The sequence below is a fragment of the Equus asinus genome, chromosome 10, assembly GCF_041296235.1.
Source record: "Equus asinus isolate D_3611 breed Donkey chromosome 10, EquAss-T2T_v2, whole genome shotgun sequence".
NCBI classification, from domain to species: Eukaryota; Metazoa; Chordata; class Mammalia; order Perissodactyla; family Equidae; genus Equus; species Equus asinus.
The window spans coordinates 36,236,205-36,264,171 of NC_091799.1; the positions used below are offsets into that span (position 1 = coordinate 36,236,205).

Here is a 27,967-nt window from a genome sequence, read left to right on the forward strand (position 1 = left end):
CGCAGGGTAGAAGATGACTAAGGTGACAGTGTGCGCGGGGAGGGGGAAGCAGCGAACCCACATTCAAATACGCCGGGGATCCTCCCGGAGTCGCGGCTCTCGGGCCGGGTTTCTCCTCCTCCGCCGGGCGGGAGCCAGACGAGTCTAAATCCCCGATCCCCGGCAGGACCCAGTGCCGGGACCGCCACGGCTACCCTAAAAGACCCGGTCCCCGAAGCCTTTCCGTGCCCAAGTGGAGGTGTAAGAGTGAGCGCGCGCAGGGCAGGGCGCGGGGCACCCACGTGTAGAGCCGACACGGACCTGCGCCCCTACAACCAGAGGGGTGACCCCGCGCTCCGGCATCCCCGCGAGGAGGTTGGTGCTCGCTCGGGGGTCGTGGGTGGCGGGGGCCACAGCCGCGCTGGAGGGCGCCCGGAGCGGGAGGCGGGCGCGGCGCGGCGCGCGGTCTGCAGTGCCCCCAGCCGGACGGCCTGGCGCAGGACGGCTCCCGGCCTCGGGCCCCCGCCCCGCACCTGGGCGTGCGACACGTGTGCCCCCCTTCCTCTCTGCTAAGGCCCACCCAGTGTTACGAAATTTACAATCAAGTCGAAGTGGATTTTCATCCTGGCTCTGTCGCTTGCTGGCTGCGTGCTCCCGGGAACTCCGGACCCCTGCCTCTCTTTGGCTACCGTGCATAAAATCCCGGAGAAAATTAGTTAAATAATGAAGCGAGAATATGCAATCAAGTGCATGATGTATAGTAAGTACTAAATAAGTGGCGGGCATTATTATTATTGTTATTATTATTATTATTATTAGCTGGTGAGGCCTTGGAGGGGGCCTCACTGAGTCTCTGCTCTTCTCTGGCGGGTTTAATGGGAGGAGGACCAGGTGGGATAGTGTCTGCCTTTCCCCTGAAGTGGAGAAGGAACCCGGCACCGAGCTGTGCCACTAACGCCACGTCGAAGTGTGGGCTCAGCCGTCCCCTCTTTGAACCCAATATCCTCAGTGCAAAACAAGAGTAATCATACCCGGCTCACAGAGTTCCTGCAAGATAAGAAATGCAGAGCTCCTGGCGCTTATTCAATGCTCAGGGCAAGCCTCACGCCCCCGGCACACTTCACCCTCACCCCCCAGCCAGCAGGTCCCAGAAGAGCGGTGCGGGGTGGGTGCGGGGCAAGACCCTTGCGCACAGGCCCAGGCAGTTAGCAGTCGGTTTTCTTACCACACTTAGTAGGTGCTCAATGCAAGCCCCGCCCACTCCCAGCAGTCAGTGAGTCTGCCATACTTAGCATGTACCTCTGGCGCCCCTCTATCCCTGTCTGTGACCCAGGCAGCCTGGGCTACAGGAGGCTTTAACTGTTGCCGGTCCCTCTACCTCATCTCCCCTGGAAGCCCCTTCCCACAGATGGATCCTTTTTGGAAGTTAGTAGTGTTAGAAAGAATCAGAGCACACACTGCTGACCTGGAGTAATGGAGGGCTGTCAGAGGCCTGGCTGCCAAGGGCCGCCGACCAGGTTTTGGCTGTTTTTACCCTGCACCCTCTCTGAACCTGTTACCTCATCTTAAAAAATAAAACAATAACACCTGGGGTGGACCTGTGTGAGGACGGATGGATATGTGTATATGAAAGCATCAAGCACATAGTAGGTATACAGTAAATAGTACTAATTTATTATTATTGTTTCAAGCACAAAGCAGGTGCTGGGTGAATATTTGTTGGATTGAACTGGGCGTCCCCTTTTGCCAAATTCTACACCTGGGAAAGCTCCCCATTGGCGTTCTCCCTGTCCATGGGCTCATCAAATGTCTTCTGTGACCTCCCTCTCGGGCCTTCTTTCTAGAGGTTGGTACTTTGCATATAGGAAGAGTGATGGATCAGGGACCAGCCCGGGGTAGTGGTTAAGTTCACACGCTCTGCTTCAGCGGCCTGGGATTCAGAGGCTGGATCCCAGGTGCAGACCTACACGCCACTTATCAAGCCATACTGTGGTAGCGTCCTATATATAAAATAGAGGAAGATGGGCATGGATGTTAGCTCAGGGCCAATCTTCCTCACCAAAAAAAAAAAAAAAAGTGATGGATCTTTCCAGAATTCAAGGCCTCATATTGCCTCTTTCAAATCTGTTCTGTGATATTTATTTTAAAAGTTTACTTAGATAAAATTCAACATTGGAATCTCATAATTTTGTTTGGGTTTTGGTGGCCAATGTGCCTTTTATTTGGAGGAGGAGAGTAGAGTGTTATTTAAGAGTCATCCAGAATTATATGAGCACTTGTGTAACAGGACTTTCTGCCAGCAATCCAAATGTGATTCATTTTGTGGATGTGTGATAAGATACCAGCAATGTTGGGGTCCCGTCCCTGTGACTTCTCTGGCTTTTCAATATGACAAATTCCCAATGGGAACAAACAAACAAACCAGCGTCCAATCTTTATGTGGGCCTCGTCAGTCACAGAGCACTCCTGGTCTGTTATGTCCATTTAATCCTCAGCGCAGCCCATTTTCCAGATGAGCCTCACTGAGGCAGAGTGACTGACTCGGGGCTCATTTCCGTGGCACAGAGTTGCCTCTAGAGTCCTTGCTCATCTACACGCTGCTCTCCAAGCTCCGACGTGGGGCTGTTCACTGGCCATCTGAACAAAGGTTCTTGGAGACTCTCTAGAAACGATAGGACATGAACTTTATTAATACAGAGCCCGAAACAAATTAGAGAGTTTTCCGTATTATGACAAGGTACACGACAGCTGTTACTTTACCAAAACTATTCATTATGGGGCCGTTTGTTTAAAGGTTGCCCTGGCAGCTTGAGGACAGTGCCTTTTGCTCTCTGACTCACAGGAAGCAAAAATAAGTTGCTATCAGGTGATGGTCATACTTAGAAGCCAAACTAAAAATGAGGAGGTTTGTCATCCTTGGGAGTAGGGCGGTTGGCTCCACTTTGCAAACTGGTAAGCGCCAGGCTGTTCAAAATTTAAGACTTTCTTTGTGTCATACACGTTTTTAAAAAATCTACTCAAGCATTTGCTGAATAGTTACGGTGTTCCAATTTCTGTGCTTGACAACACACAAAGGGATAGTATTTATGGTCTCTCTGTCTCACGTCCCGTGTTTCACAGTCCAGGAGGAGAGATGTGCATATTAAGTGCATCCAGTAGTCACCCCATCTGCAAAGTGGGAAGGACCACAGTCCCCACGTCATGGGGGCGTGTGAGGCCAGGCCATGGAAAGCATGAGTGAGAAGCAGTTGCAGAGAGCCCAACTCAAGGCAGGCTCCCACGTACATAGGGTTGCATTAGCCCCATTTTCAGACAAAGAAACTGAGGCTCTGAGAGGGCAAGAGATTTGCTGGTTTGTAGCATAGCTAGGATTTGAATTCAAGGGCTCATTTTTCTTTTTGAGGAAGATTAGCCCTGAGCTAACATCTGCCGCCAATCCTCCTCTTTTTGCTGAGGAAGACTGGCCCTGAGCTAACATCCAGGCCCATCTTCCTCTACTTTCCGTGTGGGATGCCTACCACAGCATGGTGTGCCAAGCGGTGCCATGTCCACACCCAGGATCTGAACCGGCGAACCTGCGGCCGCCAAAATGGAACGTGCGAACTTAACCGCTGTGCCACCAGGCTGGCCTCTCGAATTCAAGGATTCAATTCAAAATGACTATGTATTTTACCTTCCAGGCCAGAGCAACTCATTGCAGGGCCTTTGAAGAGCCTTCTTTTTAATTCGTCTCCATGTACAGCAGGACTTAATGGTTCCCAGGTGTGAACTTTGTGTGTGTTCCAGGTGTGTTCTTTGGCTTATTAGATTTCTAGACCATGTCAAATGTATTGCCCGTCCTCCACTCTATTTCAGTTTTCCACAGAGTTCTGTTGGAAGAGAAGTATGACTTCCAGTTGCTATTAATGTTTATCTTGGACATTAACATGAAACAACTTCCTCACTCTCTCCCAAAAGGATTGATTTTATTTAGCAAACAAATAACATCAGGGATCTCAAGTTCTTTGGGGATGAAACAGATTTCTGTTTCTTATTCGGCCTTATTGGGGTGTAATGGTCTATTTTTAAAAACTGCATGTTTAATGTATCTAATTCAATGAGATTGGACAAATTCGTACACCTGTGATTCCACCGCCACCATCAAGGGAATAAACATATCCATCACCTCCAAAAGTGTCCTTGTGTCCCTTTGTGTGTGTGTTCGTTGTTGTGATAAGAACACTTGACATGAGTTCTACCTCTCAACAAATTTTTAAGTGCTCAGCAGCGTATTGCTAACTGTAGGCACTATATTGTATAACAAATCTCTAGAAATTCTTCATCTTGCGTAACTGAAATTTTATACCCATTGAGCAACAGCTCCCTATTTCCTCCTCCTCCCAGCCCCTGGCAACCACCACTCTATTATCTGCTTCTATGAGTGTGACTATTTTAGATACGTCATGTCAGTGGAATGATGCGGTATTTGTCCTTCTGTGACTGGCTTATTTCACTTAGCATAATGTCCTCCAAATTCATTCATGTTGTCACAAATGGGAGAGTTTCTTTCCTTTTTTAAGGCTGAATAATATTCCAGTGTACGTGTAACATTTTCTTTATCGATTCATCTGTTGGTGGACGTTGGGTTGTTTCCATATCTTGGCTATGATGAATAATGCTGCCATGAACCTGAGAGTGTAGATCTCTTTTGACATCCTGATTTCAATTCTCTTAGATACGTACCAGGAAGTGGGAATGCTGGGTCACATGGTAGCTCTATTTTTAATTTTTTGAAGAACCTCTGTACTGTTTTCCTAGTGGCTGCACCATTTTACATGGCCATCAGTAGTATATTAGGGTTCCGAGTTCTCCACATCCTTACCAACACTTGTTACCTTTTGTTTTTTTCTGAATAGCCATCCACACAGGTGTGATGTGATATCTCGTTGTGGTTTTGATTTGTATTTATCTGATGAGTAGTGCTGTTGAATGCCTTTTCATATACCTTGTGGCCATTTGTGTGTCTTCCTTGGGAAAATGTCTATTCGAGTCCTTTGTGCATTTAGAAACTTGGGCTATTTGGTTTTTTTGCTAGTGAGTTGTGAGTTCCTTGTATATTTTGGATATTAACCTCTTATTAGATAAATGGCTTGCAAATATTTTCTCCCTTTTCACTCTGTTGGTTGCTTACTGTACAGAAGTTTTTAATGATGCCATCATGATGTGCTCCCATGTGTTTATTTTTTTAGATATCTTTTTTTTTTTTTGAGGAAGATTAGCTCTGAGCTAACTGCTGTCAATCCTCCTCTTTTTGCTGAGGAAAACTGGCCCTGAGCTAACATCCGTGCCCATCTTCCTCTACTTTATACGTGGGATGCCTACCACAGCATGGCTTTTGCCAAGCAGTGCCACGTCTGCACCAGGATCTGAACCGGCAAACCCCTTGAACCGCGGAGAAGCGGAATGTGCGCACGTAATGGCTGCGCCACCGGGCTGGCCCCCTGCCGTGTGTTTATTTTGTTGCCTGAACTTTTGGTGCCATGTCTGAGAAATCATTGACAAGACCAATGTCAAGAAGTTTTTCCACTATGTTTTCCACTATGTTTATCCACTATGTCTTATGTTCTTTAATCCATTTTGAGTTGAGTTTTGTGTATCGTGTAACATAGTTCCATTACATTGTTTTGCATGTGGATATTCAATTTTCCCGACACCGTTTGTTGAAGAGACTGTCTTTTCCCCATTATATATTCTTGGCACCCTTGTCAAAGATCAGTTAATCGTATATGCATGGATTTATTTCTGGGCTGTCTATTGGTCCACGTGTCTGCCTTAATGCCAGTATCATGCTGTTTTAATTACTGTAGTGTTGTAATACATTTTGAAATCAGGAAATGTGATGTCTCCAGCTTTGTTCTTCTTTCTCAATATCATTTTGGCTATTCTGAGTCTTTTGTGGTTTTGTATGAATTTTAGGATTGTTTTTTCTATTCCTGTAAAAAATGCCATTGGGATTTTGATGGGAATAGCATTGAATCTTTGAGTAGTATAGACATTTTAACAATATTAAGTCTTTCAATCCATGAACATGGGATGGCTTTCCATTCATTTTTCTCTTCTTTCTTTTGTTAGTCTTTTATAGTTTTCAGTGTATAAGTTTTTCACCTCCTTGGTTAAATTAATGCCTAGTACTTTTTTCTTTTTGGTGCATTGATAGGATTGTTTTCTTAATTTTTTTCCAGATAGTTTGTTGTTACAATATAGAACACAATTGGTTTTTGTATGTTAATTTTGTATCCTGCAACTTTACTTAATTTGTTTATTAGTTCCAACAGTTTTTTGGTGGAGTCTTTGGCAATTTCTTTTTGTAAGATCACGTCATCTGCAAACAGAGACCTTTTACTTCTTCCGTTCAGATTTGATTGCCTTTTATTCCCTTTGCTTGACTAATTGCTCTAGCTAAGACTTCCAGTACTATGTTGAACATAAATGACAGAAGTGGGCGCTCTGGTCTTGTTTCTGATCTTAGAGGAAAAGCTTTCAGTTTTTCACTGTTGCCTATGATGTTAGCTGTAGGCTTCTCATATACGGCCTTTATTACGTTGAGGTACATTCCCTCTATATCTAGTTTGTTGAGTGTTTTTGTCATGAAAGAGTGTTGAATTTTGTTAAATGCTTCTGCATCTATTGAGATGACCATATACTTTTTATCCCTCATTCTGTTAATGTGGTGTATCACATTTATTGATTTGCATACGTTGAACCATTCTTGCATCCCAGGGATAAATCCCACTTGCTCATGGTGTATGATCCTTTTAATAAGCTGTTGAATTTGGTTTATTACTATTCTGTTGTGGATTTTTGCTTCTATCTTCATTAAGGATACTGGCCTGTAATTTTCTTTTTTTGTAGTGTCCTTGTCTGGCTTTGATATCAGGGTGCTAACCTTGTAAAATGAGTTTGGAAGTATTCCCTCCTTTTCAATTTTTTGAAAGTATTTGAGAAGTATTGGCATTAATTCTTCTGTACATGTTTTGTAGAATTCAGTGAAGCCATCTGGTCCTGGGCTTTTCTTTGTTGGGACGTTTTTGATTACCGCTTCAATTTCCTTACTCATTATTGATCTGTTCAGATTTTCTATTTCTTCATGATTCAGTCTTGGTAGGTTGTGTGTTTCTAGGAATTTATCCATTTCTTCCCTGTTATCCAATTTGTTGGCATATTATTGTTCCTAGTAGTTTCTTAGGATCTTTTGTATTTCTGTGTCATCATTTGTAATATTTTCTATTTTATTTCTATTTTTTCACTTGAGTCTTCTCTCTTTTTCTTAGTGTAGCTAAAAGTTTGTCAATTTTGTGTACCTTTTAAATAAACCAACTCTTATTTTTGTTGATCTTCCGTATTGCTTTTCTACCTCTATTTCCTTTGTTTCTCCTCTGATCTTTATTATTTCCTTCCTTCTGCTAACTATGGGTTTTCTTTTTTCTTTTTTTTAGTTCCTTGAGCTGTGAAGTTAGGTTGTTTATTTGAGATCTTTCTTCTTTCTTAAGGTAGGTGTTTATTGCTATAAACATCCCTCTTAGTACTGCTTTTGCCACATCCCATGAGTTTTGGTATGTTGTGTTTTCATTTTCAGTTATCTCAAGATATTTTTTGATTTCTCTTTTGATTACTTTGACCCATTGGCTGTTATAAATGTGTTATTTAATGTCCACATATTTTTGAATTTTCCAATTTTCCTCCTGTTATTGATTTCTAGTTTCGTATCATTGTGGTTGGAAAAGATACTTTATACAATCCAATCTTCTTAAATTTTTAAGACTTTTGTGGCCTAACATGTGATCTATCCTGGATAATGTTACATATGCTCTCGAGAAGAATGTGTGTTCTGCTGTTATCGGGTGAAATGTTCTGTATATATGTGCAGGACAAATAAATATATGTGCGTATAAAGAGGAGACCTCTCACTACCTACTGTCCTTTAAATACATAGGCTCAAAAGTATTCTCAGAAGAAAACATTAATAAAGAAACTAATATAAATGGAAGGTCTTTTATCATTTAATTCTCCAAAGTCCCAGGATAGGAGGTGTTATCTTGATCCTAGAACTCAGGAAACTGAGGCATAACTAGCCTGAGATTCTAGTCTCTGCTTTATATCAGAATCACCTAGGAAATTTTAAACAAATATGGACCCCGAGGCTGCCTGGTGACCCGTAGCATGGGCTTTCCTGAGGGTGGCATCTGTTCTTCTGTTGCTCTGCAGGCAGCCCAACACCAGTCCTTTCCAGTCACTATGACTCAGGTTCTACTCCCCTACCCTCCAGTTATTAATGTCCTGAATAGAGAAGATAAAAGATGGGAAAAGTCATGACATTACCACTCTGAAGTCTATTTGCTTTTTGCAACTGTGTGAGTTTGTCATTTCACAAGCTCAAACATAAGAGGGACTTGGTTTACCTTGGTTCTTTGCTGTATCAGCATCTAGAACAGTGCCTGGCGTGTAACAGATGCTTAATAAATATTTGGAAAGAATAGGTGAATGACTAAGAATGCCAACGGAGGAGAAATCAGGTGACTCAGCATGTTCTCACTCTGATCAAAGCCAGCGCTCCTGCTACCGTGCCACACCCCAGGCCACACCTGAGATGCTGTTTCTTCCACATATTAGCCCCCACCTGCTGACTGGTGATGATGGTGGCAGCTGTGGAATAAAGAGGCGATCTGCGAAATTTGAAATGATCTGAAAACTTCAGGACTTGGAGCAGTGGCAACCATGGTCCTGTTCTGCCCTTTAGGAAGTAGTGTTTAAACCAGGAGGTGGCTTTCAGCTTGCCCAGGTAACATAGCTATCCTGGCATTCTTTACGAAACATCATGCATCCTGATCCTCATAAGTACATCATTCCATGCCTGATCACATATCATCTGCCTTCTTGGGTAGCCGAATTAAAAAAAAAGGCAGATCTGGGTCAAATCTCCACTTAGTCAGAATAGCCATGGAACCTTGTGGAATTCACTGAACTCCTTTGAACCTTATGTTCATCTTTTTTAAAATGGATATTTGGAAGGACAAAAACAAACAACCATGGGAAGTATCTGTGCACACCTGGCTGTTTTGATATGTCCATATTTGAGGAGCCCTGCCTGACCCTCTCCAACTCCTCCAAAACACTGGCCCCCAAAGGCCAGTGGTGCTCACTCCTTTCCTCATAGTGCTGCGGTCAAAGAAACCCAACACTGGAAGACGAGACTCAAGTGCTGACAGATTTACTCTCTGAGGGTGGGACCTCAGGTTCCTTAACCTGGCTAAGCCTCAGTTTCATCATCTATAAAATGGGAAAGACAATAGGGCTTGTTAAGATTGTTAATAAGAATTAAATGGGATAAAGCATATAAAGTGTTTAACACAGTGTCTGTCTCATCACAAGCATTCCATAAATGTTGGCTATTTTTATCTTTATTATTAACTGGGTCAAATTTCCTGTGTGTTGGGAGAAAGGAGGCCAGCTGAGGTTCAGTTAATAAGTGATGCTGATAATGTTATTTCTAAGAAGAGATTGGAGTGAAGCTCTTCAGGCCTCTGATCTTTGATAGTTTCCAGCTGTAGCTCATCCATTCACTTCCCCTGGGACCTCAGGGGTCAAGCCCCTCCCCATCTTTGGGCCTTAGTCTCCTGCCCCCTACTGGTCATTTAAAGGAACTGGTCTAGGTTTCTAACAGCAAGGAGCATATTGTTTGCTACAATTTGGAAGACCTCGTCAAAAAATTCTTTATTTTCCTTCTGTCATATTCCAGTTCCTTGCCCTGGAATCAGAAAAGAATCCAAATTAATTTTACCCCCCATGGCTGCAAGTTGTGAATTCCAAGGGCCAAATCTGGCACTTTCAGACAAGACTCCATACAGTCGAAATCTAGTATGAATCGACCGACAAAACTTGGAATATGGCGGGTACAGAAGATAAAAGGCCTGTATCCTTGTAAACATATGAAATTGATCACGGAAGTTGAATGGAGGTGAATGTCCCCAACCTTAGGAAATATGCACTCAACTATTTAGGGGTAAAAGTTCTTTGTGTGTGTAACTTACTCAGACAGAGTAAAATCTTAACAGTAGGTGAATCTGGGTAACGGCTGTATGAGGTGACTTATACTTTTTTCTACTCTTGCAACTTTTTATAAGTTGGAAATTATTTGCAAAGAAAAATTAAAAAAATAAAAACCTAATAAGGGACAAGAGACCCCTGACGGTTTTGCTCATCTTTTCCCAGTTTACATTAGTGCTGTGAGTTTCGGGAGGAGAGATTGCCAAGCAAATACTCCATTACAAAATAAGGAGGTTCACAGAGCAAACAAACCCTATTCAAGCCACGCAATGACCTGTATGCAATATCGTCTATTTCTGCTACCAGCAGTTACCAGGATTCAATGAACCTCTAGGGCCTCGCGAGTGAAATGGCTTGCTCGGGTTCGCCCAGCCAGTGCTCGGCAGACCCCAGCTTGAGTCTGGAGACATCTGTCTCCAAATGCCACGCTCTTTTCTCTCCCCTCCCCCACCATGTGCCAAAATGGGTCCTGTCCTGTGGGAATTTGCAGTTTCCAGGAGATGGTACATACCTACATAAAAAGGAGACCAGATCTTGTGTATAAATCATGGATGCGGCTGTAGAAACAGCTGTAAAAATAATGGCATCATTACAGAAGGATTAAAATGGAGTCCATTTCAGCCACAGAACAGGCTTTGTGAGCTCTTAACAGGAACTCCACAGACTGTCTCTGCAATTAAAAGAAAACCCCTAGATGTTTTACTAGCCGTGTGTTTCAAAACCATATAAACATAGAGAAAGAAATATGCAGGCATTTATATCCATAGTTATCGTTTTATATCTTATCTTCCCAAACAATGTTACATTGCTACATCTCACTGTCTGGCCTGCTCTGATGTTTCCAGCAACCTCTCTGGGCATTTTTAGATGATCTGTACAAGTGTTGAAGATTGATTCCAAATTCCCCTTTCCTAGGAATTTGGACCTCCCCTTGACAAATGATGGATGGGCCATCTTAATCCTGTTTTGCACAGAAAGGACCATCCAGCTGAGAGGAGGCTAGAGCTGATGTCTAGAGACTATGAGAGAAATGACACTGTCCATTTAGGTCCCCTCATCAGAGGCTTTTAAACAGTATAATCAGTGTCTCACAAGAGTAAACCTCTGGAATGGAAGCAAATAAAAAGCCTTGGAAGAACGTTCTTCTGGGCAAATGGCCTTCTCTGAGCCTCAGTTTCCTTACCTGGAGGATGGGATTGATACCCACATGGCCAATTTCTTGCAAAGACTCAATGAGGTAATGTGTATGAAAAAAGCTGTATACTGTAATACAAAGGACACCTGGCGATGGTACCTGTAGTAAAAGCAGTAATAGGACGGGCAATAATGACCATTTCTTGAACACTTACTCTGTGCCAGGCCCTGTGCAGAGCATTTGACACACAAATAGGGAGATGCTACAGAAAAGCGAGGTGGAATGTGGCTTCTGGAGTTAGCCTGGGTTTCCTTCCTGGATCTGTCAGTCATTAACTATGCTCTGGAACAAAGAATTCAACCTACCTCTGCTTTGGTTTCCTCTCTATCAAATGGGGATAATAACAATACCTACCAAACAGGATTGCTGAGTAACTCATGTAAAGTACTTAGAATAGTGTTAGGTGCTTTATAAGAGTGGGAGCTGTGTGCTACTGTTAGCTCATTCCACCATCCCAGCCACCTTCGGAGGCAGGACTGTTATTACTCTGATTTACAGATGAGAGAGCGGAGGGTCAGGGACACCGAGTCCCTGCCCAAAGTTTCATGGCTAGTCGTCCACAGAGCCCGAACTTGACCTTGAGACTGGCCAACGCCAAAGTCCCTGCATGTTGTTAACCACCCCACCAGGCTGCCATGTTGCATAACTCCAAGGTCCATTAGCATTGTATTTTGTGCACACAGTAGCCCCTACAGGATCTTGCACTGCCCATGACATCTTCAGACGAGCAGCCTGAACAAGGAACAGGCATCGTTCTGAAACAGGAGCCACACAGGGATGACTGGGCTCAAAGCAGCAATCACCTTCCTTTTCTCATTGCTCGCCAACCAGCGGAAAATGTTAGCACACCCTCCCCATAATATACCCATATTTGTATTTATATTGTGCGCCCATACGTTTATGTATAGACAGGTATGCACAAAGCCATACAGATGTTGTATGCCCATATGGGTATTTATAAGTTATATGTGTGTACCATTATACTGATACAGTATGTACATTATAAAATGCATAGACGTTATTAAAGAATGACATGAGAATAGGTAGCAATTGGAGCTCAAATACTTCTTCCCATCCTCATGGGGATCAGGAAACTCCCCTGGGGACCACTGCTCCAAAGCAGCGAGATGCTGGGTGGCAGGCAGGATGGCCAGCACTCGGATCACCCGAGGGGGCTTACTATAGGTGTCCATTCATGACCAGCACCGCCAATCAGGATCTCTGCAGAGGGACCAGGAATCAGCTTGTAGAAGATGCCCCCAGGTGGTTCTTAAGCTTAGGCAGTTTCCCTCAATTTCCAAGGCCTTCCTCTAAAGCATGCACATATACCCCTGACCATGCATCTTCTCTGAGCCTCAACTTCTTCCTTTGCAAACGAGGATCACAATCCCCATTCTCAAGGGAGATATATGTAAAAGCACCTATCATGCAGTGTTTACAAACTCTAAAAAATGTGGCCTCTAGTAAGAAATACGTTTTGCATCAGCATCAGTACATGCATGCACAAACGTGGATCTGTGCATGTGTCTATGTAACCAACAAATTCCACAAGGCAGTACTCTCACCCTCTCTTCAGAGTGCCCTCCGAGAGTTCCTGATTTATTCCATTCAGGGAAAAATACCCTAGGGATCCTGGGCGGTCTTTCTGGATAACAGTTGGCTGTTATAAAATTCTTGTGCGTACGTGGCTTTGCTGTAGTTCTCATCTTCACAATGACCTGGCGAGGTGAGAGGAAGTGGCAGCCGAGGGAGTGGAGGCACAGAGAGGAAGGAGAGACTTTTGGATTTGGGACTGAGGTCTTCCCTTCAGCCCACCTCGCGCTTCACTGTCCCCCAATGTCGCCTCAACCAAGCCTGCTTGATGGTCCTCACTAGGCCTTTTGGAGACTGAGTGAGGCTGGGGTCACTCTCATTTTTGAGGGCCCTGGTTTATTAAGAAAAAAAAAATGAAGTGCCCAAAGAGAGGAGAGCTGTCATTACATTTAACAAATCAACGCCCTGGACACAGGAATGCATCAATTGCCCGTATCCACTTACTTGGAGATGCTATCACAAGTCCAAGTTTGAGACTGTCCATGACGTGGAGCTCTGTTCAGATAACTTTCTTGTGCCCCCTCTCCTTGGACTGATGAGGGATCCCCGTGGTCAAGCTCGTTTGGCATGACTTTTGCTTGATGGAGGTTGTTGGGGACCCTGCTGGGGCAGGTTCCCTGGAGGGTGGGATGGAAGCCAGCCAGCAGTGAGCCAAGGAATGAGAGGAGGCAAAGCAGGGGAGCAAGTGGGTATAAAGTGCTTTCCCAGCGCACGGCTCTGAAAGGCGGGGGGCATCCAGGGCAGCAATTGCAGCATGAGCTGCTGGAGGGGGTATTGCTACAAGATGAGAGAGATTAAGCACATAGAAAATGATGGGAGGACCAATCTAATGGACAGGTTGAATTTGAAGACACAAAAGAAATTAAAGCAGGGAAAGATGGGAAAATACATAGGCATAGACAGAGAAATTAGTCTCCTGTATAAACAGTCACTTGCTTCCCCTCCAGCCAGCCCTGGTGGTCTGGTGATGAAGATTCAATGCTCTCACCACGTGGCCCAGGTTTCTTTCCCAGTCAGGGACCCACACCACCCACCTTTCGGTTGTCAGACTGTGGCGGTGCATTGTTGCTATGATGCTGAAAGCTATGCCACCAGGATTTCAAATACCAGCAAGGTCACCCATGGTGGACAGGTTTCAGTGGAGCTTCCAGACTAAGACAGACAAGAAGAAGGACCCGGCCACCCAGTTCTGAAAAAAACTGGCCATGAAAACCCTATGGATGGCCATGGAGCATTGTCTGATAGAGCCCCGGAAGGTGAGAGGATGGCGCAAAAAGACAAGACAGGCTTCCGCAGTGCTGTACACAGGGTGGCTAGGAGTTGAAATTGACTTGATGGCACAAACAACAAACTTCTCTTCCAGAATCAGACGTGACAGATGAACTTGCATCACTGTGCAACCAAATAACACGTCAGGGAAAGTGTCTCCTTATAAGATTTTCCAAATAACGTATGAAAATAGAACGCTGGAATTCGAATATCACCATTTTGCAACCCCAGTAAATTAATAGATCTAGACATGGAGGGCCAATGGCTGCTAACTTCAGAAAAGGAATGAAAACGAGACATTATGTGTTGCCTGATGAAACAATGCAATGCCCCCTATAGGATTGTCAATGGGAACACTTCTGTGTCTGCTGAATTGGGTCCAGCTGCCACTTTGCAGGGAATAAAGGGGACAGAGGGAAATGTTGAGGGGCCCCCAGCAGAATTCAGACTGTGAGAAACTCTATGATTCCACCTGCGGAGTTCTTCAATAGACAGTGTATGGAAAAGAAAGAGATGAAGGGGAAACCCAGAGATTAACATAGACTTAAGAGATATATCAAGTTTTTTTTTAAAAAAAGGGAAAACTATTATAATGTTTAGATATGCCTAATTGGGTGATAAATTCAAGGAAGCGACTACTCTAAAAATCAAGATTTGTGGTTACTTTTGGAAGGAGGGTTGGGGCTCTGATTAGAACGGGGCATGTGGAGGGCTTCTGGGGAGTCTGGCAAAGTCCTATTTCCTGTCTCAGATGGAGTTTAAAAAAAGATGTGTGCCTTAGAACAATTCACTAAGCTATATGTTTGTCTGGTTTCCTGTACCTGAGCTTTATTGCACAAGGTTAACAATATCAGAGGCGACATTCTCCAGTTTTGTGTGCGTGTGGCTTTAAGCTCTGGCACCGGAAGCAACAGTTAAGAAGTCCATAACTGGGGTTCTTCAAAACTCTTACAATTTTGCACTTGTCTTTCTTTCCCATAGCACCACCAGGAAGGAGAACTTGTAGCCCAACACAAGAGAAAGAACAAAGGGTTTGGAATTAGAGAGACCTGGGCTACAGCCTGCTGTCTACACTTTTCACGTGTCTTCTACTTAACAGCTGTTCAGTGTTGTGTAAATTCCCAATCCCGCAGAACTTCAATTTCCTTATGTACCAAATAGGGATAATGTATTGTTGGGAGGATTAGATAAGTGCGTGCAATGGTATACAGTAGATGCTCAAGTGATGCTGTTCCTGTAATTACTTCGATGAGTCAAAGAACAGGTTGGCCAGGTTCTGGGACCTGGAAAGTGCGTGTGAGTCCACTGCCATGTTGGGTGTTCACTCTGAATCTTCCCATAGTTGCTCCAAGCCCAGGGGTCTTTCCTCCTCCTGCTGTCCGCCTTCTCATGGAGGAGAGGCTCAAGCAGGGGAGCACTGGGTTATAGCCTTGAGTTCTGGGAGCATGTGACCACGTTCGGGGTGTCCTTCCCTCAGGATGTGACTTAGGGAATCAATGAGTCACTCTTTCAGTGACAAAGTCAATGGCAAAAACTCCTTCGTCAACTACTCCTTTCCCACGTGAGATTCTGAACTTGGAAAGTGTGGGCCCATCTGTGGGAAGGCTTCGCGGCCCCACGTCCATCTTCAGCCAACACTGCTGAGGCCACCAGGACCTGTCTGACATTCCAACTCTCTAAAGACAAGTCTGGGTGACATCTCCCTCCTCCAGGGGACATTTGGCCATATCTGGAGAATTTTTTTGGTTGTCATAACTGGAAAAATGCCACTGGCAGCTAGTGGGTGGAAACTGGGCATGCTGCTAAACATTCTGTATCATGCAGGGCAGCTCTTCACAGCAAAGAATTAGGGGCCCAAATTGTCACCGGTGCCAAGGTTGAGAAACCCTGATCTAGAGGGAAGTGGGCAAGGAGGCTCGTGATCTGCAACCTCTAGGTCCTGCCCCGGGCACGTTGGCATGGGCCCAGTTTACAGACAGAATGCTTGAGGCTACACGAGGGCATATGACTTGCCCAAAGTCATCGAGCTGTCAGGGAGATGGTTTTCTGACTCTAATTCTCTGTTAGAGATCTGCCTCCTCAAGATTTCCTGATGACTGAGATTTATGTTAAGGCTTTAAAAGAAGACCTTCAAGGGACAACTTGAGCCACAAGAAGGAGGGGATTTGGTTGTCTCGTCTTATGAGTTGCTCATAGTACGAATTTCCGTGGGTCCCCACTCCCTGCTCGGATGATCCAGTCCTGGGCACACAAGCTCTTTCAAGTTCACGCTCCATTCAGTTCTCCAACCTCACATCACAACTGTCTCGCCTCATTCCTGCTCTTTCAGAGTTTCTTCCGCATCCCACATCCCTACTCACAGCCGTGCCTTTGTTCACTGTCTGCCAACTGTGGTACCTGTTCTAACCTGGTACCAGATGATTCGGGGGAGTAAAGGGATGACCATTTTTCGCTTAAATACTTGGGCATCTATTTTAATGTGTATTTGGGAAAAAGCAACTAGCAAGCAACCCCCGTGTTATAGTGTGTCCATTTTAAACAAACGCATTTAGGTTTCAGAAACAGTCAATTAAAAATATTATCTAGCTATGGTACAGGTGAGAGCCAGTTGTGGTTAAGATTGTGAGTATTGTGCACAGACCTGACATGTCTTTGCTCAAGATCTTTCTCTGTTTTAATGCCCTTTCTCTGCGTGGTCCTCCTGTCTCCCCAGCTCGCCTCCCCGTCTGCTCACCCATCGCTCCTCTTGCCCAGCTAATGCCTGCTCAGGCTGGAAGACCCGCTCAGGCTTTCATTCTTCCAGAAGCTTCTCTGATGCCCACCTCCACTTCTAGCCCAGATTGGGTCAAGTGTTTCCTCTGTGAATTCCAGGAGGCAGGACACGCAGCTAAGTTGACTCCAAAGTGAAAGCGCCTGGCACAGCGCGAGACGAGCTGAGGCTCTGAGGAGCTGCCGCTGTTGGATGGCGGGCGCAGGGCTCTGCTTTTTGCTGTGAGGCTCCCGTCTCCAGTTCAGCCTATCCTGAGAGGAGCTCCTGACCAGAACCTCAGCAACAAGCCAAGGCTGGAGAGCCATTCACCTGCATCTCTGCGCTCACCTGGACAGGCGCCGACCACCGTGTGGCGCTGTCCCCGAGCCTCGTCTATACAGGCTGTTGCTGTGTGCCAGAAAGTCTCTAAACTCAGGACTGGGAGACCTGGATCTGTTTGCGTTTGGTCAAATCTGTTTTCCTCTCTGAGCTTCAGTTTCCCCATCTGTAAAATGGGAGAGGGGACAATACCTGCCTCCCCAGGTTGCTGTGAGTTTTGACCTGAGTGAACGGCTGCAGAAGCACTCGTAAAGCATAAGACGCTTCGGAACGAACGGAAGGGGGTATTATTTTTAAACTCACAAGTGAGGACAGTCTGGTGCTCTGGGGTTTTCGGTGTGATGCTGTGTAACTGGAATAACCTGATTGCGTGTCCATGCCTCTGTACATACGTGTGGATGTTCAAGAGCACTTGCTTGAGCGGCTCCTCTAAGCTCGGCCCTGGCGACATGGAGATGAAGATGTGTCTCTGCCCTCAGCAAGCATCTATTCCAGCAGGGAGGACCACAAGTGAATAAGCCATTCCCTGCCGAACCGTGAGGGTGGGACTCACGACACAGGGGACTGTAGGAGTTCCCAGAGGTACCCCCCAAATCCTGGGGAGTCAGAGCTCCCTGCAGGGCAGACGGAAAGAGGTCATTTTAAGACGAAACAGATGAAATACTACTTTACTAATCATCTTATACGTGACTCACAAGAAAAAGATAGTGTCTTTCCCAGAGATGTTTTAAAATTGTGTAAGTGTTTGGGGAGAACAGCAGATTGGCACTGAGAGGCCAGCATGATCCTGGGCCCTCCCAGGGCTGCAGCTGTGTCTTGACTTCCTGGCATCACCCCAGTGTGGAGCAGAGTGCTCTGCACAGTGAGGGAAGCTGCTGATAAATGCAAGGTCAGCATCAGCACACTGACAGCAGCCAAAGCTGCCTTGCCATGTCCCGTGCAGAGCCTGGGGGTCGGAGGAGGATGGGAGGATGCACGCCAGCTAGGAGTCGGGAAGTCAGAAGGGGGACTGGTGCCTGGACCGCCTCTGCCTGGGCGGAGAGCGACGTGGGAGACGTGCACAGAGGGGGACATCTATGCCAGGGATGAAACAGCTCTGTTCCTGCAGCCTGGGGCCTCCTCTGAAGCCATCATCGGAGGCCCCAGAAGAGCCGGGACCCGATTCCACAACTTTGTGTGTCCCTACCATTCATGCCCTCCCAGCTCTTTGAGCTCCTCCAGACCAAGGACCAATTCTTTATCTCCAGATCCGTGGCACAGTGCAGCGACTCCGAGAATGGTCGCTGAATGAATGAAAGAGTGGCACAGTCTTAGCTATCTACAGCAGAGCTGTGGGAGAGACACCACGCACCCCGAAACCTCGCATTCTCAAGGTTTTGCAAGTGGCTCAAACTTAGAGCTCGCTCATTTAACTTCTTTGAGCATTCCTATTAGGCACCTCTGCATTTTCTTGTTAAAAATATTAGCAGTATTAGGAGGCAATATATGATACACACAAAAGGTATATATATATATATAACGCTACATATATAAATTATGAAATATAATTTAAAAATGAATACCCATAAACCACCGCCCAACTCGAGAACGTGAGAGCTTCTCGTACTGCTGCTTCCACCTGGGTGGGCCTTTCCTAACTCATCCCCTTGCAGACCCTCACAGACCACCTCTTGTGGCCATTATCCTGAACTTTCTATGCATTATTCTGTTTATTTTTTAATGGTGTCACGTTAAGTGTATATATAAGAAAACAATCTATCATTTAGTTCCTTTTGTTTTGCTTGTTTTGAGCTTCATACAAAGGTGTAATTCTCTATCAAATTTCTGCAGCCTTCCTTCCTGTCTCATTAAGTCCACGTTATCGCACGTGGCTGTAGTTCACTCGTGCTCGCCTCCGAATAGTATCCCATTGTGTGGATACCCCATCCTTGTCATTCCTTATCCTGCTGATGGACATATGCTTGTTTCCAGGTGTTTGCCATCATTTACAAGGCTGCTGTGAACATTCTGTGTGTGTTTCTGTGGCACATGAGAGGGCTTCATCTAAGGTATATACCAAGAAGTGGATTGCTGGGTTGCAGGGTTTGTGAATGTTCAGGAGAAGGGTATTCTTGGCCTGAAATTCAGAGCTGTCTGTGGTCTGGCCCAGGACACTCTCCGGCCTGGCTCCCACAACCCTCTCAAGCCCTCTGTGTGCCATTCCCAGAACGCCAATCTACCCTGCACCTCCTCGTCTCTAGGACTTTGAGCCCGAACTACCTTTCCTGTCCCTCTTCCATTTTCTCTGTTCTCTCAAAGTCCAGCTCAAAGCCCCGCCTCCCTGCCTGATGGCCAGTCTCTTTGGCTCCTCTGCACGCGTTGTTCCGATTTGGGAAGGAAATAGCCACCGCTAAGCCCCAACTCTACGGTCGCCTGGTATATGATTTTAGAGAGCATTTTCATCTCTCTGAACCTCAGATCCACATGCCTAAAGGAGAGGGTAAATGCTACAACTACTGGCTGTTTACCGCGGCCAGGCTTACACTCTGTACACGCACTCCGCCATTCAAACAACGTGGTGTCACGTTGTGGTTAGGATTATACGCTTCGGAATTAGATCATCCTGGGTTGAGGATTAAGTGAGTCAATGTGTATAAAAGACTTAGCACAATGCCTGGCGCATAGAAAATGTGAGATAATTTCTAGCTGTTGGTAATACTCACGCCCTTATGAAGGAGTACTATTTTTATTCCCGATTTACAGGTGAGGAAACTGAGGCACAGAATGACTGTTTAACTTAACCAAGGTGCATGGTCGAGTTAGGATTTGAAATTTAACCCCAAGTCCAAGGCCCTCTCATAACTGTAGTTTGAAGACGCGAGGCTAAAAAGAAAGTATCGACATCAGAAAGTGTTTTCTCCCTTTCTGCCTGTTGGATATTTGGCCAAATCCCTTTAACTTGAGCCTAAATCTGTATTTTCTCTCTTTGAAAACAAAAACTTTCAGATAGAAAAGTCTGACCATTTTTGTATCTGGTACCTTCCTGGTTGGGACAAAAGGATGCATTTAAATGATCAAAATGGTTCATTTAGGGGGAATTTTCTTGCTAGGCGTCATTGCCTCCCTCTGTCTTTCTCTCACGTAAAAACACCTGTTTATGAAGTAACAAGCCAGCACTATAAACATGTTTTCCAATTCACGACCAGCTGTCTGGTGAATCATAAAGCTCCTTGAAATGAGGTGTGAATGAGGTCCATGCCGACACTGAAAAGGTTGGACTTGCGGTTTTAAAGTGGTCAACTGCTCCCCAGAGGCCCTCAGGCCATCCAGGTCTTTTGAGGAAGAAACACTTGTCCCTGCTTCCTGGGCCTTTACATCCGGGTACTCCAAGCGCTCATCAACAGGATTCGGTATTCTTCCAACTTTGCACTCTCTAAGAGGCAAGGATTTTGTTGTATTTTATTTTTAATTGTGAGGAAATACACATGAAATAAAATTTAGCATCTTAATCACTTTTAAGTGTACAGGTCAGTGGCGTTAAGTACATTCACATTGCTGTGCAGCCATGACCACCATCCATCTCCAGAATTTCTGCATCGTTTCATACTGAAACTCTGTATCTTTGATGAATAACCCTCCGTTTCCCTTTCCTCCCAGCCCCTCATAACTACCACTCTACTTTCTGTCTCTGTGAATTCAACTACTCTAGGTGCCTCATATAAGTGGAATCATACACTGTTTGTCCTTTTGTGACTGGTTTATTTCATTAGCATAATGTCCACAAGTTCATCCATGTTGTAGCATGTGCCAGAATTTCCTTCCTTTTAACGGCTGAATAATATTCCATTGTATATATAGACCACATTTTGTTTACCTACCCACCTATTAATGGACATTTAGGTTGCTTCCATCTTTTGGCTACCATGAATAATGCTGCTATGGACATGGGTGTACAAATATCTGTTTAAGATCGTGATTTCGGGGTTAACTTCGCATGCTCTGCTTCGGCAGCCCGGGGTTTTGCCAGTTCAGATCCTGGGCATAGACATGGCACTGCTCATCAGGCCATGCTGAGGCGGCGTCCCACATGCCACAACCAGAGGCACACACAACTGGAATATACAACAATGTACTGGGGAGCTTTGGGGAGAAGAGGAAGAAAAAAAAAAAGAAGATTGGCAACAGTTGTTAGCTCAGGTGCCAATCTCAAAAAAACAAAATCATGATTTCAATTCTTTCGGGTACCCAGACGTGGAGTTACTGGATCATATGGTAATTCTGTGTTTAAGTGTTTGAAGAACCACCATTCCATTCCATAGCGACTGCACCAGTTTACATTCCCACAGTACACAACGGTTCCAATCTCTCCAGATTCTCCACAACACTCGTTATTTTCTGGTGTTTTGATAGCAGCCATCCCGAGGGGCGTGAGGTAATAGCTCACTGTGGTTTTGAAGAGCCTGAGTCTCAGTCATCTCTTATATTAGTCCAGGTCTTCCATGAAGTAGGTACTAAGATGGGCTTAGACATGGCAGGATTTTGTTAGAAGAAGCACCTGTGAGAGAAAACCAGGAGGCAGCAGCAGGAAGCTGGGGGAGTTCCAGGGGTGGGAAAGGGAACCGAGTTGTCTAGAGAGTTATTTCAAGAAGGAGAACAACGGTGGATGCCAGTCTGACCCCAGGTGAAGACCCCAGGAGACAAGGAAAGAGGCATGGATAGAAGCTTCCAAGACTGCCACACAGTGTAGGTTCAGCAAGGTCGTTGGGGAGTCCTGGAACTAATGTCACCTCTCAGAGGAGTCTGATATCTCCCAGGAACAGGGCTGCCTGGCTCCTCCTGCCGCCCTCCGCCGATGTCTGGGAGCAGCCCAGGAGCAGTGTGGCCAGTACAAACAGAGCGATGGATGTCAGAGCAGCTCTGGGTCAATTACTCTCTCTGTAGTTGAAGTCTACATTAAATGAGGTCATACTGGAGTAGGGTGGGCCCCTAACCCGATGTGACTGACATCCTTACAAAAAGCGGAAATTTGGGCACAGACACACAGGGAGAGCTCCATGTGAAGATGAAGGCAGAGATGAGCGACGCATCTACAAAGCCAAAGAACCTCAAAAATGGCTAGGAAACTGCCAGGAGCCAGGTGGGTGAGATGGAACATATTCTCCCTCAGAGACCTCAGAAGGAACCAACCCTGCCAACACTTTGATCTTGTCCTTTTGGTCTTCAGAACCATGAGACAATAAAGTTCTGTTGCCTAAGCCACTAGTTTGTGGTATTTCGTACGGCAGCCCCATCAAAGTATAGAAGGGGAGAAAGAAACCAGATTATCACGATAACCACACTGGATATTTACTTTTTAAGGAACGTCTACCCCACTGTAGGATTACGTTAGAGAAAATTATATTACTAGAAAAAATGGTTGCTTATCAGGAGATTATTCTGATGTGGCAATACACAAATGTTTTCAAACAGCTGGTACCTTATAAAAGGAGGCTCTTGTAAACAGGATATTCCTGTTGGCATGGGGCTGCATATTTGCTTAAAAAAACAGTGTCCTGTTTCTGTAACAGTCGACCAACACAAACAAGGAAATATAGCTGAAGAAATTAGAAAATACATACATTGTAGAAAATCCCCCGGACATGAATGTCAACGAGATCAGTGACAAAAGATGTCTGGCAAACACAAGAACTTGCTCTTAGAAACGTCTGACACTTTCCTGGAAAAGTCACACTCAGGTACTTTGAAAGGAAAAGCACAGACTGTCAAAGCGGGAAAGGAGCTTAGAGAAAATCTGATCCATCCACCTAATTTTACCAGTTGAAGAAACTGAAACCCAGAGAGGGGAAGTAACTTGCCCAGGGTCACACAACCGGCAAGTGGCGGCTGGGACTCCTGGACGCAGCTTTCCTGACTCTGAATGAATGAGTCCCTCCCTCTCTGCCATCCTTTCCTCTTCCATTCTTCCACATCTCTCTAGGTGCCTGGTTCCTGATTGAGTTGTTTGAGTTATGAAAAAAAATCACTTTCTACCTGGCAAGTGAACTCTCCTGGCTGCTTCCATGGTCCCTGGGATTTTGGCAAGGCTGGCCTTATTCTCTCTCCTATTGACCTGGGAGTGTCTGAGAATCATTCCAAGTCATGTCAGTGGAGCTGACGGGCGGGGTGACATCCTTCTCTCCTAGCCTCTGATTTATCACCCCACGGGGAAAATTGAATGCCTGGTAAATTCCTCCCTCTGTGGCTTTCTCCATCCTCATGAAGACTTCCAAGGAGACCCTTTGCCTTGTGACAAGTGAGACAGGAGGGTCTGGCGGGCCATGACACCACAGCATCCAGCACATACAACACGACATACTGAGCACTCACAACACACACAGCCACAAAGTCCCCGGAGGAACAAGAGAAGCTCCTAAAGGATCCAGACGTGGGGAAACGTGGAGTGGCACAAAGAGAACGGGCTTCATCCCTGGGTTTGAATCTGGCCCCGTCCTAACCTTGGGCAGGTTCCTGACTCCTCTGAGCTTCCATTTCGGCATCTGAGCACAGGCTGTAAGGAGGATTTAATGAGATGATGCACAGAAAGTGCTCGCTCCCATGCTTACTGCCTACTGCCAGACCAGTGGTTGTCCAGGTTGCTACTTTTACATGAACTGCTACTTGTTTAGTTTTCAGATTATTCCCCATTCCCAGGACTCTGGGTACCAACAAGACCAAGGCTAGTGGGATCTGACAGGCTAGTTGTGACAGCCTCCGAACTAGTCTCTGTGCCTCCATTCTCTCCTCCCCGAGTCACCTGCCTTGCAAAGTGATCTTGCTGAAGTGCCAATGTCTTCATGTTCTTCCCTCCGCAAGAAACTCCTTTGGCTGCCCTTCACTTCCAGGATCAAGTCCGAACTCCGAGGCTTGGCACACGAGTCCATCCTCACTGGCACCTGGCAACCCACCATGCTCGAGCCTCATAAATTTGCTCATCCCCCTCTGAACATCTGCTGCTTTTTCACGCCTCAGGTCTTTGCATGAACTTCTCCTGCCTCCTGGCATGCTCTTCCCCCTCTCGTTGGTCTAGCTCAGTGGTTCTCAAAGTGCGGTCCCTGGGCCACAGCAGCTGCATCACCAGGGGGCTTGTTAGAAAAGCAGATTCTGGGGCCCTACCCTAGACCCAGTGAATCAGAAACACTGGGCGTGGGGACTAGCAATCTGGGTTTTAACAAGTCCTCCAGGGGATTCTGAGACTGCTTACGTTTGAGAACCACTGTCTAGTTAAAATGTACGCAACCAAGCCCAGAGGTTGCCTTTTCGTGATGTCTTTCCCAACACCCCGCTGCCCTCTACAGATGGAGCGCCTCGTTTTTCAAAGCTCCTCAAAGTGTTCACAGAATTCTGCACAGCGCTTGTCACGTGCAGTGGCTGTCACTGTTACCTCCTTATATTTATGTTCCCAGCATTAGCCGAGAGAGCCTTGAAGCCAGGGACCTCGTCACATGAAGTCTGTGTCTGCCCCAGTGCCCAGCGTAGGACCTGAAACGTGTGATGGCTATTCACGTCCTGGAGATTTGTAGAACTCAGATTTGCCTGCGTTTAAAAAGTGCGTCAGATTCTATAACCCTGGACCAAGTTCAGGAACACGGGCCGAGAGGGCATCTAAGCCGAGTTTCTCACACGCCTCATACTGCAATTCATGAATTTGCCTCTCTCCCTTCCCCACAGTCAATCTCCATCCTCCCCTCCCCCACCCCGCAAACGGCTGGAAACGCCTTGAAATCCCCTGTATTTTATTCATGCACTTTTGCATTCTATTCTGTCATGTATTTGTGCCAGCTTTTTAATTTTTATTAATTGTAGTAAAATACACAAAACAGAAAACTTACCATCTTAACCATTTTTAAGTGCACAGTTCAGTAGGGTTAAGTGTATTTACTCGGTACTTGTTCTAACGGGAAAGAATGATTTAAGTTCCTAGTAAACAAACAAAATGGGCAATCCGAGAATATTCATCACATCTACACTGAGATTTGGAATTCTTCAAGAGGTCTGCGTGCCCCACTTTGAGAATCATGGTCACAGCTAATGTTTATTGGATGTTTACTAGGTTCCAGGTACGATGCTAAGTGCTTTCAAACATATTTAATACAGCAACTCTAAGAGGCAGATATTGTGACAATCCCCATATTACAGAAAAAGAAATGAATGCAGAGAGTAACAGAGTAACTTGCTAATAAGCTGTGGATCTCTGGATTCAGACCTCAGAGCAGCCTCACTGAAGCCTCTGGCCCTGCCCGAAGCCCAGGGCCCAGCTCGCTAGGGACACTGACATCTCTCCAGGGGCAGCAGTCTCTTTTGCCTTCCACATCCATTCTCAGCTAGCTGGCCTCTGCATCTGTGGGCCATAAATGGCCCACACAGTCTTCTCTCCATCAGGCCATTTCTCTGTCATCCAGGGTTAGCCTTTTCTCAGCCTCATGGGATAAGAGTCCCTTTCTCGAAACTGGACGTCGGCTGGAGTCGTTGATTTGCCATCCTCACTTCTGTGACCTAACACAATTTGCTTTTCTTGCTGAGCCTCAGCTTTCTCCTCTGTTAAGTGGGAATAATCCAGGGTCACAATCTCTTTCCTAAAACCCTCCAGGCCAGCAGTGTCTCAGAAGCCAGCACGTTGCAGATTTTAGAAAGGTAACAAGCAGTCATGCTATGTATTATATAACATCCCACTGGAGTCTGGGACAGCACCCCCAAAATCAAACACATGACCATTTTTGCAACAAAAGCATAGATATTCACACCGAGTGAGATAAAGATGTGTGATTTCAAATTAGGTTTTACCACTAAGTAAATTACAAAAGTGTGTTCATTTCGGCGGCTTTTCGGAACTTGGAATTGACATCATGGCTGTGTACCTGCCTCCGAGGGTTACCACGAGGACTAAAGACACTCAAAGTACACACGAATACTGGTGAATGCAGGCGCGGGCCCCCTGGAGGAACAGAAGGTGCTTAACAGAAGGCAGCCCTTCTCTTCCCCTGCTTTCCAAATCCTATGCTGCCCTCAGGCCCTTCCAAACTGCCTTCTTTGCCTTTCCTGCTCATGACCCACCTCCTCAGTGTGCTCTTCCCAGACCAAGACTTGCTTTCTTCACATTCTCCTCCCTGGAATCTCACTATTTGATCTCACCCTCCAGCTTGGCGTGTCCAATGGCATGCTCCTCGGTGACCTGGCCTTTGCCGTTTCATTAGGGCTGTGGAGGTAAGCTACTCCTAAAGGTGGGTGCTTTCTTGCACAAGCACGGGCACATGCGACACGTGTTTTTCTAGAAAGATGAGCACAGCCACCCCTCTACCAGAAAGCCTGCCGGAAGCAGCCGTCTCTCGCTGACCACTGGTTGAGGAAGGTGATGAGCCAGCTGGATGGGTCTCTTAGTCTTCTAGGGATGAGCCATCTCTAGTTCCCTCTAGGGCCTAGCAGTTCCCAGTAGTCAGGGCATCACCGCGCCAGGTTTTGGGGAGGCCACTGGAACACACTGACATGTGGCGAGGGCAGAAGCAAGGCATCCATTGTGTAGCTAGGTCAGCTTGTAGAGAGTTGTTGTTGCTGTTATGACGACATCGCCCCGTGGAACGGGAAAGGCTCTTGCCTGATCTAAGCCATTATTATGTGGGTCTTATTCTGACCATAGACAGCGCGTGGGTAGCCAGGCCTCTGCTGTTATTTCAGCCTCGGGGGTGAAAACATCCCAACAGCGGACTCTTTTTTGTTCCTGGCTCCAGCTCGGAATGCACAGACGTTGGATTCACCGTTGTCTGTCTCCAGCCATCACCACACCAAGCAGAAGGGCCTCCCGAGGCACATCTACCCTCTTCTTCCCGTGTTTCTGGCCTGTGCACAGCTGGCACCCTTGGCAGACGTCCATCTTGGCAGAGGCCCAAGGCCTAGAAAATTAAGACGCCTAGGCAAGGCTGGGGACGTGGGTTAGGGGTGAGGCTGGGGGAGGGAGCATCGTGTTGGGAGGTGGGGGCTGAGCTGGGCTAGCCAGTCTGGGGTCCACTTAGGGGAGTGGGGAGGGGAGGCTGCGGGGGCGGGGGTGGTCTGGGAAGCCCCCAGCACCAGCCTGATTTGCTCGCGCCCCTTGTGGCGCTCGCAGGAACTGCAGGCCGATGTCCTGGGTGGCTGTTTTCCTGGATTTCGCTGGCTTTGATGAGGCCGGAGCGGGCCTCTTCAGAGGAACGTAGACCTGTCTGCACCCGAACACCAAAACCGAGCCCAGGGGGCGTGGCCGGGCGGCTGGCGCAGAGGCCCCACCTCACCTGGGAGGACGCTGGCATCTGGTATGAGGCCTGGCAGAGTGGGCCTGGGAGGTGGCTCCAGGCCCAGGGCCAGCCACACTGCTTTCCCACGTGTGAAGTCGTTAGCTTCGCCAGGGCCAAACTCTAGGGGTGGAGGGCCCGAGAGAGGAAAGCTGGGGGCTTTCCCGTCTGTGTGCGCCGCCCTGCACCAGGACGCCGCTGCTCCAAAGAGCCCAAGCGGGGCTTTCTCAGGGTTTCTAAGGAGTAGTCCTGAGACATTCAGAATCATCAGAACCCATCAGTTCACAGCCCTGGCTTAAAGTTCTCCTATCACAGCCCACCGGCCTGCCCCATGCCAGCCGCCAGGTGCATGTGGCTGTTGAGCACTTGAAATGTGCTCCTAATTGACACCAGATTTCAAAGACATAGTAAGAAAAAAAAAGGATGTAAATATCTTAATAAAATTTTTTTGTATATTGGGTCAAATAAAATCTATTACAATTC

The 27,967-nt window shown here is 46.4% G+C and overlaps 1 long non-coding RNA gene across 1 annotated transcript; it reads left to right on the forward strand.

Moving 5' to 3' along the window:
- Nucleotides 1-3: 3 nt before the first annotated feature.
- On the forward strand, nucleotides 4-27,967 carry LOC123289346 (uncharacterized). The gene is made up of 4 exons (XR_011506301.1): nucleotides 4-354; nucleotides 26,362-26,426; nucleotides 26,948-27,130; nucleotides 27,322-27,967. It is a non-coding gene; the product is annotated as an uncharacterized lncRNA (long non-coding RNA).